This window comes from Protopterus annectens, chromosome 2.part1 (assembly GCF_019279795.1).
Source record: "Protopterus annectens isolate FY-2018-M chromosome 2.part1, PAN1.0, whole genome shotgun sequence".
Taxonomy (NCBI): domain Eukaryota; kingdom Metazoa; phylum Chordata; order Ceratodontiformes; family Protopteridae; genus Protopterus; species Protopterus annectens.
Genome location: NC_056729.1, coordinates 1957759744 through 1957774636, shown reverse-complemented (window position 1 = coordinate 1957774636; position 14893 = coordinate 1957759744). Strand labels below are relative to the sequence as shown.

The window sequence follows — 14893 nt, the reverse complement described above, 5'->3', positions numbered from 1 at the left end:
CCCCATAAACGATGTGATAAAAGTTAAAATGTTTGAAAAATTACAATGGGAAAGCAAAATTTATATTCTTGCTGCTCTTATTTTTAGAGCTCGTTGAAGGGATGAGTTGTTTTCATTCAGCCGCATTTGCCAAATAGTTTCCCTGTACTCTTTGAAGTTTTCCAAATTACCCCCCAGATTCCTATCCACTATTTCTAAAATGCCAAATTCTAATGAAGTCCACCGAATATGGTGAAAGCACTTAATCCTGCTTGTGTGTGTTGCAGTGAATATAATTATTAGACGACCAATTATTGCCTTTGTTTTATCTTCATTAATTTTATATCCCAAAAAGCCTAGAAACTGTCTCAGAATATTCCATAACATAAGAATTCACTTTTCTGGTTTTATCATGTAGAAAATAATATCTGCAAATAAAGTCAACTTTCTTTGAACACCATACCAACTATATCCTTTAATTTCCGAGTCCCTTATTTTCTTTGCCACTGGTTCTAAACATAATACAAATAACAAAAGAGAAAGAGGATACTATTGCCTGGTCCCCCTGTTCAAATAGAACTTAGGGTCATAGGTTCATAGCTAGGTACTAGGCTATCTGCCCAAAGGCATTTATAAGCCTAGCCGGAATGTGTTGGCTTTCGCCACCCCCTTAGATTAGTTCCCTGTGCCTCTGTCCAGCAGGGCCACTGAAGTGATCCCCGGGGTAATCTCTTGAAGAGTGTTAGTGAGGAGCTCTGTCTAATGTAGATTGGAATCTTGTTCCAGAGCATGGGAAGCCTCTGGGACAGGAATCTATCCCTCCAGCACGTCCTATTTATTGTTGTGGTGAGGTTTAGATCCCTAGCGCGTGTGGCTCGAGGGTATATGGTTTTCTTTAGGTGGAGCATGTCCATCAGTTCTGGGTTGGGCATGGCCTTGTATGTCAGGCAGAGATCACCTCTGCAACCGAGTACAGCTGGAGTTTCTTCAGTCGAGCTGCACAGGGCATCTGTTTGAGGCCAGTGATCCCTTTGGTGAGGTACTTCTGTGGTCTTTCCAGATGTTGCACGTGTCTTGTAAGGTACATCCCAAAAGGGGCGTTATACTCTATGATGGGTCTGATGAGTGATGCATAGAGGGACACAATGAGCTCTTTTGATCTGGATGCAAACCCCTTTGTGATTAGGTGGGCCACGTAGAAGGATTTTCTAACCACTTTGGCAATGTGATTATCAAAGGAGAGATTACTATCTACTTGGGTCCCCAGATCCCTTATTACGTCTTCTGTATTTAGGGGGCCACCACCTATGTGATAGTTTGTGGGTACTTTGTTTTCTTCCAAAGGGGATGACTATGCACTTTTTGGCATTTAGCTTGAGACCATGGCTTTGACACCAGGTATCTGTCTCAGTGAGACCTTTTTGGAGGATGTCTGTGTCAGCCGGAGAGTCAATTATAGCCCCTAGTTTGTAGTCGTCAGTGAACTTGGTCAGCCATAGTTCTCATGTGCTTGCCTGTACCTCTGAGAAGTATATGCCGAACAGGAGGGGTCCTAGGACTGAGCCCTGGGGAGTGTCACTTGTAACCGGTTTAGAGTCAGAGCTAGCTCCTGCAACTCTTACCATGTGGGTTCTGTCCGTGAGCCAGTTGCCAACCCATCTCGTGACGTAGGGGTTTATGTTCAGGTTGGTGAGCTTGTCTATAATACCAGAATGGGGAATGGTGTTGAAGAAGTTTGCCAGGTCTAGGTAGGCTGTGTGGACCACTTTTCCCTCATCTATAGTCTTGGTAACTGTCTCAAAGAAGTCTACCAGGTTTAGGAGGCATGATCTGCACTTAACAAAGCCAAATTGGATGGGGTCCAGTGTTTGTAGGTTCCCAATGTCTCTGTTAATGAGATCCATGTTGATGCGCTCCATAGCCTTGAAGACCAACCTAGTCAGGCTTATAGAGTGATAGTTCCTGGGGTCTGTTGTGGCTCCACCTTTGTGGAGTGGAATAACCATTGCTATGCACCACTCTATGGGCATGTAGCCTGTGGAGAGGCTGAGTTTGAACAGTGTGTTTAGGTGAGGGGTTAGTTCATCTTTGAGCTCATGTAGGACGCAGCCTGGGACATCATCCTGTCACATTGATGCTGTGTTTTTGGCTTTGGAGAGGGCTGTTTTAACCTGAGTGTCTGTGATTTCAGGGGCACTACAGTCTTCTTGTACGGTTATGGGCCCTTTTGGGTGTGAGAGGGGGGTGAAGTTTGCACTGAACCTGTCTGCCAGGATGTTGGCGATATTGGTTGATTCAGTGTATTTTGTGCCTTTCTGAACTAACTCCGAGCAGATCTGAGAACTGCCACTTAGATTCTTGACATAGCTAAAGAATGCCTTGTGGTTATCTTTGGAGTCCTTGGCAATTTTTCTTTCGAAGCTCGCCTTGGATGATTTTATGAGGGAACTTAATTTCTTGCTGATACTGATCAGGGATGTCTTCCCTTCTTGGGATATTACTCTTTTCTGTACTAGTTTCCTCCTTCTATTGTATAGCTTGTTTATGGCAGGGGTCCACCAGACTGGTTTCCTTTTCTTGGAGGAGTGAGTCTTGGTTTTGCTTAGGATAGCACAATCCATGTATTCTTGTAAGTGCCCGTAGAGTGCATTAGTAAAGGATTTTGCAGCGTGGGCAGTGTTATCCTTTAGCATGGGGGATTTGAAACTTTCCACCTCGGTCTTAAGTAACTTGAAGTTTGCTTTTGAAAAGTTTTTCCCGGTGGCTTCTTTGACCGGGGGTGTTGGAGGAATGTGCATATCCAGAGTGATTAGTTTATGGTCAGATCTAACCAGTGAGGGGTTGACCTCCGGTGTGGAACACTGGTCACCCATGTTGGTAATGAGCAAGTCCAATATGTTGTCACCTCTGGTGGGGGTGTTGACCAGTTGATCCAGGGCATTTGAGTTTATAAATTCTAGGAAATTTTGGGTAAGGGAGTTAGTACTTGAGTAGTTCTCCCAGTTAATGTTTGGGTAATTGAAATTGCCCAATATCAGGGTGTTTGGTAGTGTTTCCAGAAATGCGGAATGGGGGTCCTGGGACATGGTGGGTGATCTGTAGCAAGCTACAATTTCAATTGCAGTTCTGCCCGTTGTTAGTTGCACGTGAATGATCTCTGAAGCATCATGCTGTGCCACTAACCTGTAGGTGTGGGTATCCTTGATGAATACGGATACGCCCCTGCATTTTGTATTTCTTTCCGGGTCTTGTGGCCGAAATGTATGATATGAGTTGTAGCCTGGTAGTGCTGGGGTGCTCTCTGGAGCCTTAAACCAGGTTTTTGTTACTGCACATATATTAATTTTCTCCATACTGAGGAGTGCCTCGAGTGCATGTATTTTGAGGTATAGACTTCTGGCATTGAGTAGCATTACCCTCAGTTTTTTGTTACTTGTGCTATTTACGGGGGTGGGTTTGTCTTTTGAGCCTTGCCTAAAAAAGCACTATGGGGGTGTCAAGAGCCTTGGCCAATATTCGAAAGCCTAAGGGTAACAGGTGCAAGCAGTCTCTAGTGAAGCAGGTTGGCTTGTCGAGCATGTCATCCCAGGTTGACAGACACTGGATCCCCTTTGAATTCATAGGTTGGTACTAGGCCATCAGCCCTAGGGCCTATACAAGCCTAGCCAGAACAATTCCCTGGCTATTTTTTCCCACACTATTTACTTCCCTGGACCCCTGTCTAGCAGGGCGACTGACGTGATCCCCGGGGTGAATTTCCTTTCTCCCATCCAATCGTCAAGGTTCCTTTTGAAGAGGACCAAAGAGGCAATCTGCTTGACATGTATGGGCAATCTATTCCAGATTCTGGGGAGTCTCTGGGTCAGGAACCTATCCCTCCAGCATGTTTTGTTTATTGTGATGACAAGGTTTAGCTGCCTGGAGCATGTGGCTCTGAGGGATTGGGATTTCTTTAAGTATAGCATGTCCAACAGCTCTGGGTCTGACATGGCCTTTTATGTTAAGCAGAGATCGCCTCTGAGTAGACGATATGCAACAGAGTATAGCTGGAGTTTTTAAGGCAGTCAGCATAGGGCATCTGCTTTAGGCCTGTGATTCTTTTAGTGAGGTATTTCTGCAGCCTTTCCAGTTGTTGCAGATGTCTTGAGAGGTACATACCAAACGGGGCGTTGTATTCTATAATGGGTCTAATGAGGGATGAGTACAGTGGGACAATGACCTCCTTTTTCCTGGCTGAAAAGCCCTTAGTGATGAGGTGTGCCACATAGAAGGATTTCCTGACTGTTGTGGCGATGTGGTTATCAAAGGTGAGACCACGGTCCACCTGTGTCCCTAAGTCTCTTATCACACTTTCGGTGTTTAGTGTACTGCCACCTATATGGTAATTCATGGATACATGTTTTTTCCCAAACGGGATAACTATACATTTCTTGGCATTGAGCTTGAGCCCATGGCTCTGGCACCAAGCATCTATTTCTGTAAGGCCCTTTTGTAGAGTATCCACATCATTTGGGGATTCAATAATGGCTCCCAGTTTGCAGTCATCTGCGAACTTTGTTATCCAGAGTCCCTTAGTGTTGGCCTGTACTTTAGAGAAGTAGATGCCAAACAAGAGCGGTCCCAGGACTGAACCCTGAGGTGCTCCATTTGTCACTTGTCTGGAGCTGGATTTGGAGTCGGCTACTTTTACAGTGTGGGTTCTATCAGTAAGCCAGTTAGCAACCCATTGGGTGACGTAGAGATTAATGCCCAGCTTAGTAAGTTTATCTATGATTCCAGAGTTGGGGATGGTGTCAAAGGCCTTGGCAAGGCTGTGTGGACCACCTTACCCTTGTCCATGGCTCTGGAGACTGATTCAAAGAAGTCAATCAGGTTCCGGAGACAAGATCGGCCCTTCACGAATCCAAATTGGGTGGGGTCCAGTGTTTGAAGGTTGCCAATGTCTTTGTTTATAAGTTCCATGATAATACGCTCCATGGCCTTGCAGATAAGGCTTGTCAGACTGATGGGGTGGTAGTTTCCTGGATCCAAGGTGGATCCCCCCTTGTGGAGTGGGATAACTGTAGCTCTGCGCCACTCAGTGGGCATGAAACCTGAGGTGAGGCTATGATTAAACATGACACTTAGGTGAGGTGCCAGTTCATATTATAGTTCATGTAGTACACAGCCCAGGATGTCATCTGGTCCCATGGATGCTGTATTCTTAGCTTTAGAGAGTGCGTTTTTTACCTGTGTGGCCGTTATTACTGGAAGTTGGCGATCTTCCGGTATTGAGATGGGCCATTTAGGGGGTGAGAGGGGGGTGAAGTTGGCACTGAATCAATCTGCCAGGATATTGACAATATCCTTGGGATCAGTATATTTAATGCCATTCTGTTTTAGCTCAGAGCAGATCTGAGCATTGCCATTTAGATTCTTGACATAGTTACAGAATGCCTTGGCACCAGAAGCTTAGCCAGTAGTTGAAATTGATATTTTTTTTCTTTATACCATGGTATCATTCTTGGTGAGGGCAGGATGCTACTCAGGGTCAGAGTCATACCGGCTTGGGTTACATGATCAGAGAGCTCTAACATGTCTCTTTTAGTGTAGTCCAGGGAGGTACAGCTCAGGTCATTCACACCAACATGGACAATGACAGAGTTGTATTTGTACTTGTTCTGGAGTGACCTGAGTGCTTGTGTTATGTGGCGGATCCTGGCACCCGACAGGCAGCTAAAAGTAACCTTCTTCTTGCTCAGATTAGTGAGTGGGACTTAACAGAGAGGACCCCCCACACATACTTTAATTTTCACCGATGATCCCTCATCCATCCTCCTAATTAACATTATTATTGTGTCAGGGAATGCAAATGTTTCCATTGCCCTACTCATAAAACCCCATCTTAAACTGCTGAATGCTTTCTCTGCATCAAGACCAAACCAATAATAGTGGTAGCTTCTTGAAAAGAGAGGAATTTAAGGAATGGATAGTGGAGATTATTCAGGAGCTTTTAGAGAAGATAGAAATTTATTTTGAAAATATAGCTAATGAATGGGATAAAATTAAGGTAGAGTTTAAAAATAGGGTGGAAATAAAGGAAAGGGATCCATGGTTCAAAAGCAAAAAGAATTACTTTAGAGGGACTGACAAGTGTTAAAGTATTGCAGAATAGGGGGAAGTCTCAGAACAAAAAGAGGATCAACTGCAGAATGATGATTAGAAAATAAGGGCTTACCTCAATAATATGCACGAGTTTAGAAAGACTGTTATTAAACAACTGTTTTTTGATAATAACTCTGCAGCACAAAAACTTTTAGCACAACAACTCAGGCAACAGAAAGTAGAAAGGGCTGTTGGCAAGCTTATGAAGCCTATAACAAGGAAGGTAACAAGAGATCCTGTAGAGGTATTATAAATATTTCAGAAAGTCTATGAAAGTCTGTATAAAACAGAGACATATGGAAATCAAGAAAAGATACAAATGGAGGTATGTATAGAAGAATTAAATATGCCAGGGTTAGAGGTAGATGAGGCTCAATTACTAATGGTTAGGATAGGAGGAGATGAGATAAAAATTGGGATGTATAACCAATCTACAGAAAAGTCCTCAGGAATAGATTGTATTCCTGTGGAAGTTTGGCAGCCAGGAGGGAAAGACTGATAAAGATCTGGAAGGTTTTGTTTAACAGTATTTTAAGAGGCGGAGAAGTGCCAACATCCTAGAAGAAAGCAGTGATAGCTATAATGCCTAAAGAGGGTAAAGATCCATTGGACCCAACTTCATGCAGGCCCATTTCAATACTAAATTGTGATTATAAAGTGTCTATGTCTATAACAGCTAAAAGAATGACAAAAGTAATAACAAAATTGATAGATATGGATTAATATAGCAATAACCCACGCCTGGGTGTGGGCAATGCTGGATTTACCCACGGATGGTGTGGTTTGGTCATGAGGGCAAAGCCCGAGAGGCCAAACAAAGACAATCGTGAGTAAATCCAGCATTACCCACATCCAGAAGTGGGTTATTGCTATTATACAATGACATTATTTAAGAAAAAAAATAATTACTTTTCTTAAATAATGGCATTGTATAATGTCTCCTTGCTGCCCTTCCGCAGCTGTCTGGTATTATGCGGCAGTTCTGATGTACTGCACATGCTTATGCTTACACAGTACATCAGAGCTGTGGGCGGAAGCAACGGAGAAAGCAAGATTTCCGTTGGTTTTTACAAACTGTTTCGCTATGTTAAAGGAGTTTAACATAGCGAGACAGCTTTAAAAAAAGCAACGGAGAATCTCCATTGCTTTTTTTTTAAGCTGTCTCGCTATGTTAAACCCATTTAATATAGCAAGACAGTTTTGAAAAAAACAAAGAGAAAGCAAGATCTCCGTTGCTTTTTACAAAGTGTCACGCTATGTTAAAGGAGTTTAACATAGCGAGTCAGCTTTAAAAAAAGCAACGGAGAATATCCGTTGCTTTGTTTTAAACCTGTCTCGCTATGTTAAACCCATTTAACAAAGTGAGACAGTTTTGAAAAAAGCAAAGAGAAAGCAAGATCTCCGTTGCTTTTTACAACATGTCTCGCTATGTTAAAGGAGCTTAACATAGCGAGACAGCTTTTAAAAAGCAATGGAGAATCTCTGTTGCTTTTTTTAAAGCTGTCTCGCTATGTTAAACCCCTTTTAACATAGCGAGACACCTTTAAAAAAAGCAACGGAGATAGGAAGATCTCCATTACTTTTTTTAAAGCTGTCTTGCTATGTTAAACTCGTTTAACATAGCGAGACAGTGTGTAAAAAGCAACGGAGATCTTGCGTTCTCCGTTGCTGTAAAAAAAGAGTTATACTAATGGAAAAAGTCCGGGCGACCGGACCTTTTTCCATTACTATAACTCTGATTTACAATGTGCATGCTGACCAATCAGTGTGCATGTTTTGGAATATTAATGGGGGGGTCGTTCTATAATGTGATTTTGTGGAGGGGAGGCAAGCATTTGACAACATTAACAGAACATTGATGATCCAGAGAGAAGCAGAATGTAAGAAAACAATATTGTTGTTGATGGGTCTTGATGCAGAGGAAGCATTTGACAGAGTAATCTGGGACTTTATGAGCAGGGCAATGGAAGCATTTGCATTTCCTAAAAAAAATATAAGGTTGATTAGGAGGATATATGAGGGTTTGGAGATGAAAATTAAAGTGGCTGGAATCATTTCTGATAATTTCTGCTTGGTAAAGGAACCAGGCAGGGTGTACACTTTCCCCTTTGTTATTTGAATTATATTTAGAAAAACTGACAGAAAAAATAAGGGACTCAGAAATTTAAGGATACAATTGCTATGGTAGTCAAGCAAATCTGGCTCTATTTGCAGATACTATTATTTTATACCTGATAAAACCAGAAAGAGACATTACAGTGTTGTAGAACATTTTGAGACAGTTTCAGATCTTTTCAGGATACAAAATTAATGAAGCTAAAACAAAGACAATAGCAGTAAACTATGTACCCACAAAGAAATTAGTTCAGCAATATCCTTACTTATAGGGGCATGATAAAAGGAAGTATTTAGGAATATGGATTAAAAATTATTCTGGTGTGGCAGCTACAGCTAAGGATATCTGTGAAAAGACTAAACAAAAGATAATATAAAAACTGAAAAATGGAAGCTTTGTTATATGGATAGGACAGTAAGATACACAGGTTGTCAAAACTGTTTTAGTCCCTTTAGTCTTAACACTGGTCGGACATATCTTTATCAGCCAGAGAAGAAGTTATGGACAGCAATTAATAAAAAGCTGAAAGACTTTATTTGGGAGGGGAAGACAGTAAGAGTCAAGTGGGATAAGCTGACTCTTCCAGTAGAGCAGGGCAGATGTGGATTACCCAATTTGAAGGGGTATTTCAGAACTACACAGTTAGGGCTTCAATACATAGCACAAGCAGAAAACTATAATTCAAAGTGGAAAGGGATGTTGCTGAAACACAGGGGAAGCTCAAGAAAGAAGGAGAGGCTGGGATTTTGGATGCAGGCCTTTAAGAAGAATAACAATAATCATACAGAATACTACATCCATAAAAGAAGCAGAAAGTATTTTAAGAACTAAACATGGGAATGGAGAAAGGAGATTATGCCAACAGGGATGACTGCAATTAGGGATATAGACAATAGGCAAGAGGGGGCCGGAATTTAATGGCAAAAACTGGCAAAGGAACCAAGGTATTGGGAGCAAATAACTAGAGAGGGGACGATGATGGAATGGGAAGATGCTTAGAATGTACTTGGACTGCAGGTTAGAGATTGCCTTCCTATCAAGATAGACTAAGAGAAATAAACAGGGGGTTCTAAACAAAAGACTAGCATTGGTAAACTTTTAGTAGAATCTAGAGCAGAAACTGCCATTAAAAAAGGAATAATTAGTAGACCATATAAATATTGCATGATAACTTTAAGAATCAGTCAGAGGAGGATAAAGGGGATTGGGCAGAGAGACTGGATAAGCAATTCACAAAGAAACAATGGGAGGATATATGTTGTTGTTTGTCTCTCAACTTTTTCCCAGTAAGGGGTCATCACAGCGGAACTCCGGTCCGCTAATGATTGGCAGTAGATTTTTACGAAATGCTGAGGTGCCAGCTCGATGCCCAACCTTCAATGAAGGCACGTCCATTTACGCATGCATGTCTTTCAAACGCTACCCAACCTCAGGGAGGACATGCAGACTCCACACAGAAGGCACTCGCAAGCCCAGCCGAGAATCGAACGGGAGAACCTCTTGTTGTGAGGTAACAATGCTACCGCCGTAACACCCTGGCATTAATGGGAGGATATATGTATGTCTCCTAAATATGCAACAAAATGCAGAAGATTTAGGATTTTTGCTTGGAAATGTTTACATAGATATTTTTATACCCCAAGCAGACTCCAGAAAAATTTTCATCAGGTAGATAGCAAATGCCGATGTGACGGGGAAGAAAGAGGTAACTGGGAACATATTTTCTGAGAGTGCAGTGACTTGGCAGCTTCAGGGATTCTCTGCGGGATGCACTGTCAGAGATGCTGGGTGGGTAGATTGGTATGATGAGGAAGATGATTTTAATGACCTTGAAACTGCCTAGATATGGTAAGGTCTTGCTGTCTCTAAGTATGGTGGCAGCCAAAAAAGCAATTGCCAGAAAATGGAAACCAAAATCTAAACCAACTATACTAGAAGTAGTAAATATACTAACAGAGATAAAACAACTACAACTGAGATCTTTAGAAAATGGTAGGAGCAAACTACACAAGAAAAAATGGGAATTGTGGGAGCAATACGTACAGGAGAGGAATGAGGTTTAAGAGAAGGCAGGACTTAAATGAGCTATGTAATGTTTGACTGAAAATGATTGGGTAGATTATAAGTGATGTATAATGTTTGCAGCTAGGAGTGTGTCAGTATGGTTTGTGATGTAAAATGCTTACAGCTAGGACTGTGTCAGTGTGGTTTGTCTTCGTTTATATAAATGTATGCTTGCTTATGTCATAAATGATGAGTTAATAAAGATGTTTCTTGTTTTAAAAAGGGGAAGCAAATTAATAATTTATGTAATGTTGCTTAGGTTGACATATAGCAATGAAACATAACGTTTGTTAATTTTAACTTGTTCACACAGTTTGATTACTTTTATATAAATGTAAATGTGCCTATGTCACAAGTGATAATTCAATAAAGGTGTTTAAAAAATAATAGTGGTGATTTATTGCATTCTGCTTCCCAGTGGATTATCATTCTTATATCAATGTCATCAAATCTTTGCCTCCTTTCCACAAAACCACCTTGGCCCATATCTATCAACTTAGCTTCCAAACATCTAGAGGAATACCACCTACTCCTGGAGACATTTTGGTAGATTGGTTATACATCACCATTTTTATCTCATCTCTTCCTATCCTAAATGTTAATAATTGAGCCAAATCTACCTCTAACTTTAGCATAATTAATTCTTCCATAAATATTTCCATTTGTATATTTTCTTGATTTCCACATTTCTCTGCTTTATAAAGATTTTATAAATTTTCCAAAACATTTCTAATACCTCTACAGGACCTCTGGCTATGTTCCTTGTTATAGGCTCCCTAAGCTTGGCAACAATACTTACTAGTTTCTATTGTTTGAGTTGTTCTGCTAAAAGCTTTTGTTCTCTGGGGTATTATCAAAAAACAGTTGCTTAACAGAAATCTTTCAAAACTCATGTATATTATATAAGTAGCCCCTTATTTTCTCTTTAGTACTTTGCAGTTGTGCCTGTTTTTGTCCTTTGAGATTCCCCTTATTCTGCAATACTTTTAACCATTGTCAGTCCCTCTAAATAATTCTTGTACTTCTTAATCATATCTCTTTTTCTTTTATTTGTAACCTATTTGTAAACTCCACTTTCATTTTATGCCACTCCCTAGCTAAATTTTCTGAAGAAATTTCAATCTTCCCTAACTCCCAAATAATTTCCACAACCCATTCCTTAAATTCCTCTCTGTTTAACAAATTGATGGGGAAGTGCCCATGTCTCGTTTTTATTTCATTACCCTGAGTTTTTATTTTAGTTACTATCGGCACATGATCTGAAATAGTTATTGGATGCATATCAAAACTTTGAATTAAATGCACATTTTCCTGTGAAATATAACTTCTGTCTAGCCTAGCCCAGTTTTTGTACATTGGGGAATAACACATAAATTCTCTCCAGGCTCCTGCTACTGAATTCACATTTTCCATACAAAATACTTTCATAAATGTCTTCAATATTTTACTGTTTGGTTATATTTTCTCTTATAGGCCCCGAGATACATCCTCGCTGTTGGAAATCAAATTCCAGTCCACACGTATAAGAAATATTCCATGCCGAAAGTGGATTATTTCTCCCAGAATTTTCTTAATCTACATTGTAGCAATTTTAGGTGAAATATAAAAACTTGCCAGTAGCCCCTTACCACAAATCTACCATTATTATATTTTTCCTTTTCTATCACTAATGGAGCTCCTCTAGCAGTTAATATAAGTGTCCCGCTTTCCTTTGTACCACATATTCCACTGAATAGCCATCTTAAATCCTTTCTTTATCAAAACCACATGCTCACTTCATTCCAAATGTATCTCCTGTAGCATAGCTATTTATACTCTACATTTCTTATTATAGTTCACCACCCTTTTCTTTGTATATACCTGTAAGACCATTCACATTCAAACATAAATACGGAAAGTTTTGCCATTATGATAAGAAGTTATTATTCCAACCTGTTATGTAACAGCTTTTTTTTTAAATGTGTACTTTCACCTTTTGCATTACATGCATACACTAATGTTTGGCAAGACGATCTTTTATATAGTTGTTTGTTGTCATATCCACTTTAACCTATGTCACATCTTACAAGACTTTTTATTTTAATGAAAACCCTCAAACAAAAACAAACACACACCAGCAACACTCCTATCACCTATTAGTTTAATAAAAACACACAAAAGTATGTATATCTTCAAATAATAAAGGTGAACCCTCCTACTAGGAACAATGGTCACAGACTGACAGCTACACACACAGGCTTTAACTGATCTATAATTAAGGTTATCTATGTTAAGATGCATGGTACAGCCTATGCTTCTGCTTACATTAAGCGCTGTTTGTTTATTTACTTGCTTTCACTAAAAACTTTGTTGTTAGATCAAGACAAGATCCTTGATCTGGTCATTCTCCTATACAAATGTATGAAAAATCATACCAGTTTTACTAATATGATCTGTGTACTTTTACAGCCCATCCCTTACCTCATCAACTCAAGATTACAGCCCATTACTTTAAACATACTTTTTCCCAAGCTTTCTTGTCTATTTACATTGCAATGTCTACATTTCTTGAAATTAAACAAGAAGATATAAGAAAAAGAAAAAAGGAGCAGCTATTAACTTTAGTATCCTTATAGCACATAAAATAACTGAAAACGTTTTACCATATAACATACAATATTTGTCATGTTTTACAAAAAAATCATTAAGAACAAAACTGTTTTATTTAAAGTTACCGCCTTCCCTCCCTTCCTCTTCCCCCTCTCCTGAGTGTTCTTGCAAACATAAATGACATCAAGTAAGACATATGCTTTGGAGTGCCCTACAAGTTTAACAAAGCCAAAAAAGTTCAATATTCCCATTTTTTTGTTCAGCCATATTTCATGTGTGAGTTTTACTTTATAATCCTACATTTATTCATTAATTTCCAAGTTACTGATTTTCTTTCTGTTGACCACCATTTCCCATCTCCAGTCTCTGATTCCTTTCCAATGTACTTCTGGTTCTTCAAGTGAATGTATGTGCTTTCTTCTGTCTCTCAAGCATTTTCATTTGGAACACTGGGAAAGGTTCACTGCCAAAGTTTCTCTATCAGCTTTATTATCAGAAGAATAAGAAATGGTCCCTTTCTGTTTGATAGGTCACTTTTAGTTGGACAATATTTTGCATTTTCCTCCTTAGCATGTTCTGCAACAAAAATGAATTTGGTCATTCAGGAATAAAATATTCTGAAGATATATGGATACAGGAGCTTGAATCTCACAACTGCCTTTTGACATTCCCTAATTGCTGGAATAAGTGTACTCCTCTTCTGCTTGGTGTACAGTAAATAATCATTTTCTATAAACACTCCATTATCTCCAACTATTTTGTACTTTATCCTTCTGCCACTATTTTGTCACTATCAACTCTTAGTGCTGCTAGGATTGCATCTTTACTATCAGAGGTTTTGGCTGTTTTCTCATTGCCATGCTTGGAGCATACACACAATCTGCCCTTTCAATTAATAATTCCTGCTGTGGAATACCAGCCCAGTTGCTTATTTTTGCTTCCCTAAAATTAGTACAGTCTGTTCCTTCCAGTTTCTGTGGTACAGTAGAAAATCTTAAGTTTTTTTCCTATGTGCTCTGCCCTCTAGTTGTACCATTTTTTGAACATCTCTTCTTGAGCAGTCTCATGCTCAGACAGCCTTTTCTTCACTTCAGCTTCTGATTTTTGTGGTTTTATCAGCTCTTCTGAATATATGTTTAAAATTTCTTCCATTTTTCTAGCCTCTTTGTTATTTGAGCTGATGTACTCCTTAGGTGTTTCATTTATTTTAATCAACTCTGAACATATTGACTTATTTTTCCTCTAGATTACTGAAGTCATGTCTTGCACTAAAGCTAGAGCTTGAACTGCTTTTTGCTGTCCAGTTGCAGGATTCTTCCCAACCAGTGTTTTCTCCTTACCTTTTGTAGTTGATTTTCTTTCACTTCTTCTTTCTTCTTTGCTGGCAACCACGCTGTGTACTTACTAGCCAGTAACTGAAATTTACCCCAAAAGCCAAACTCACTGGCTCTCTTTTCTGAGCTTCTGTTTTCATACTGGGAGAGCTGAAATTAAGCCACTGCTCATTGTGCAGCCATCTTGGAAAGTCTGTTCCTACCATGTTAATCTAGCTAAAAACAAATCTCGGAAATGACTGTACTTGCCATGGACAGTCTCTCATTTTTCCCCAGAAATCCCACCTTGAATACATCCTTCCAATAATCTTCTCTGCATCCAAAAACAGCTTAATCTCGCTTGAACCACCGCAAACAAAATCTGAGCTTTATAGCCTCAATTCCCCACAGAGAGCACTATTGTTCAGTGCTAAGAAAAGTCAAATACCTCATTGATCAGCTGACACCTGACCTCCTGCTAGAATCCCCACTCTTCAAGCTCCTTAAGTTTGCATCCTTCCCATTTCTTGCTGGGAGGAGATTGTTTTCATTGGTTCATAGGTTCATACTAGGCTATCTGCCCTAGGGCATTTATAAGCCTAGCCAGAGTGTGTTTGGCTTTCGTCACCTATTTTAAATTAATTTTGCTAAGCCCTTTTTCGAGGTTAGTATACTGTGCCTCTGTCTA

General features: G+C 39.9%; 1 protein-coding gene across 3 annotated transcripts in view; it reads right to left on the bottom strand.

Moving 5' to 3' along the window:
• Positions 1-14893, bottom strand: part of DST (dystonin) — a 4096730-nt gene that overhangs the window by 1458326 nt on the left and 2623511 nt on the right. The window lies entirely within an intron of this gene.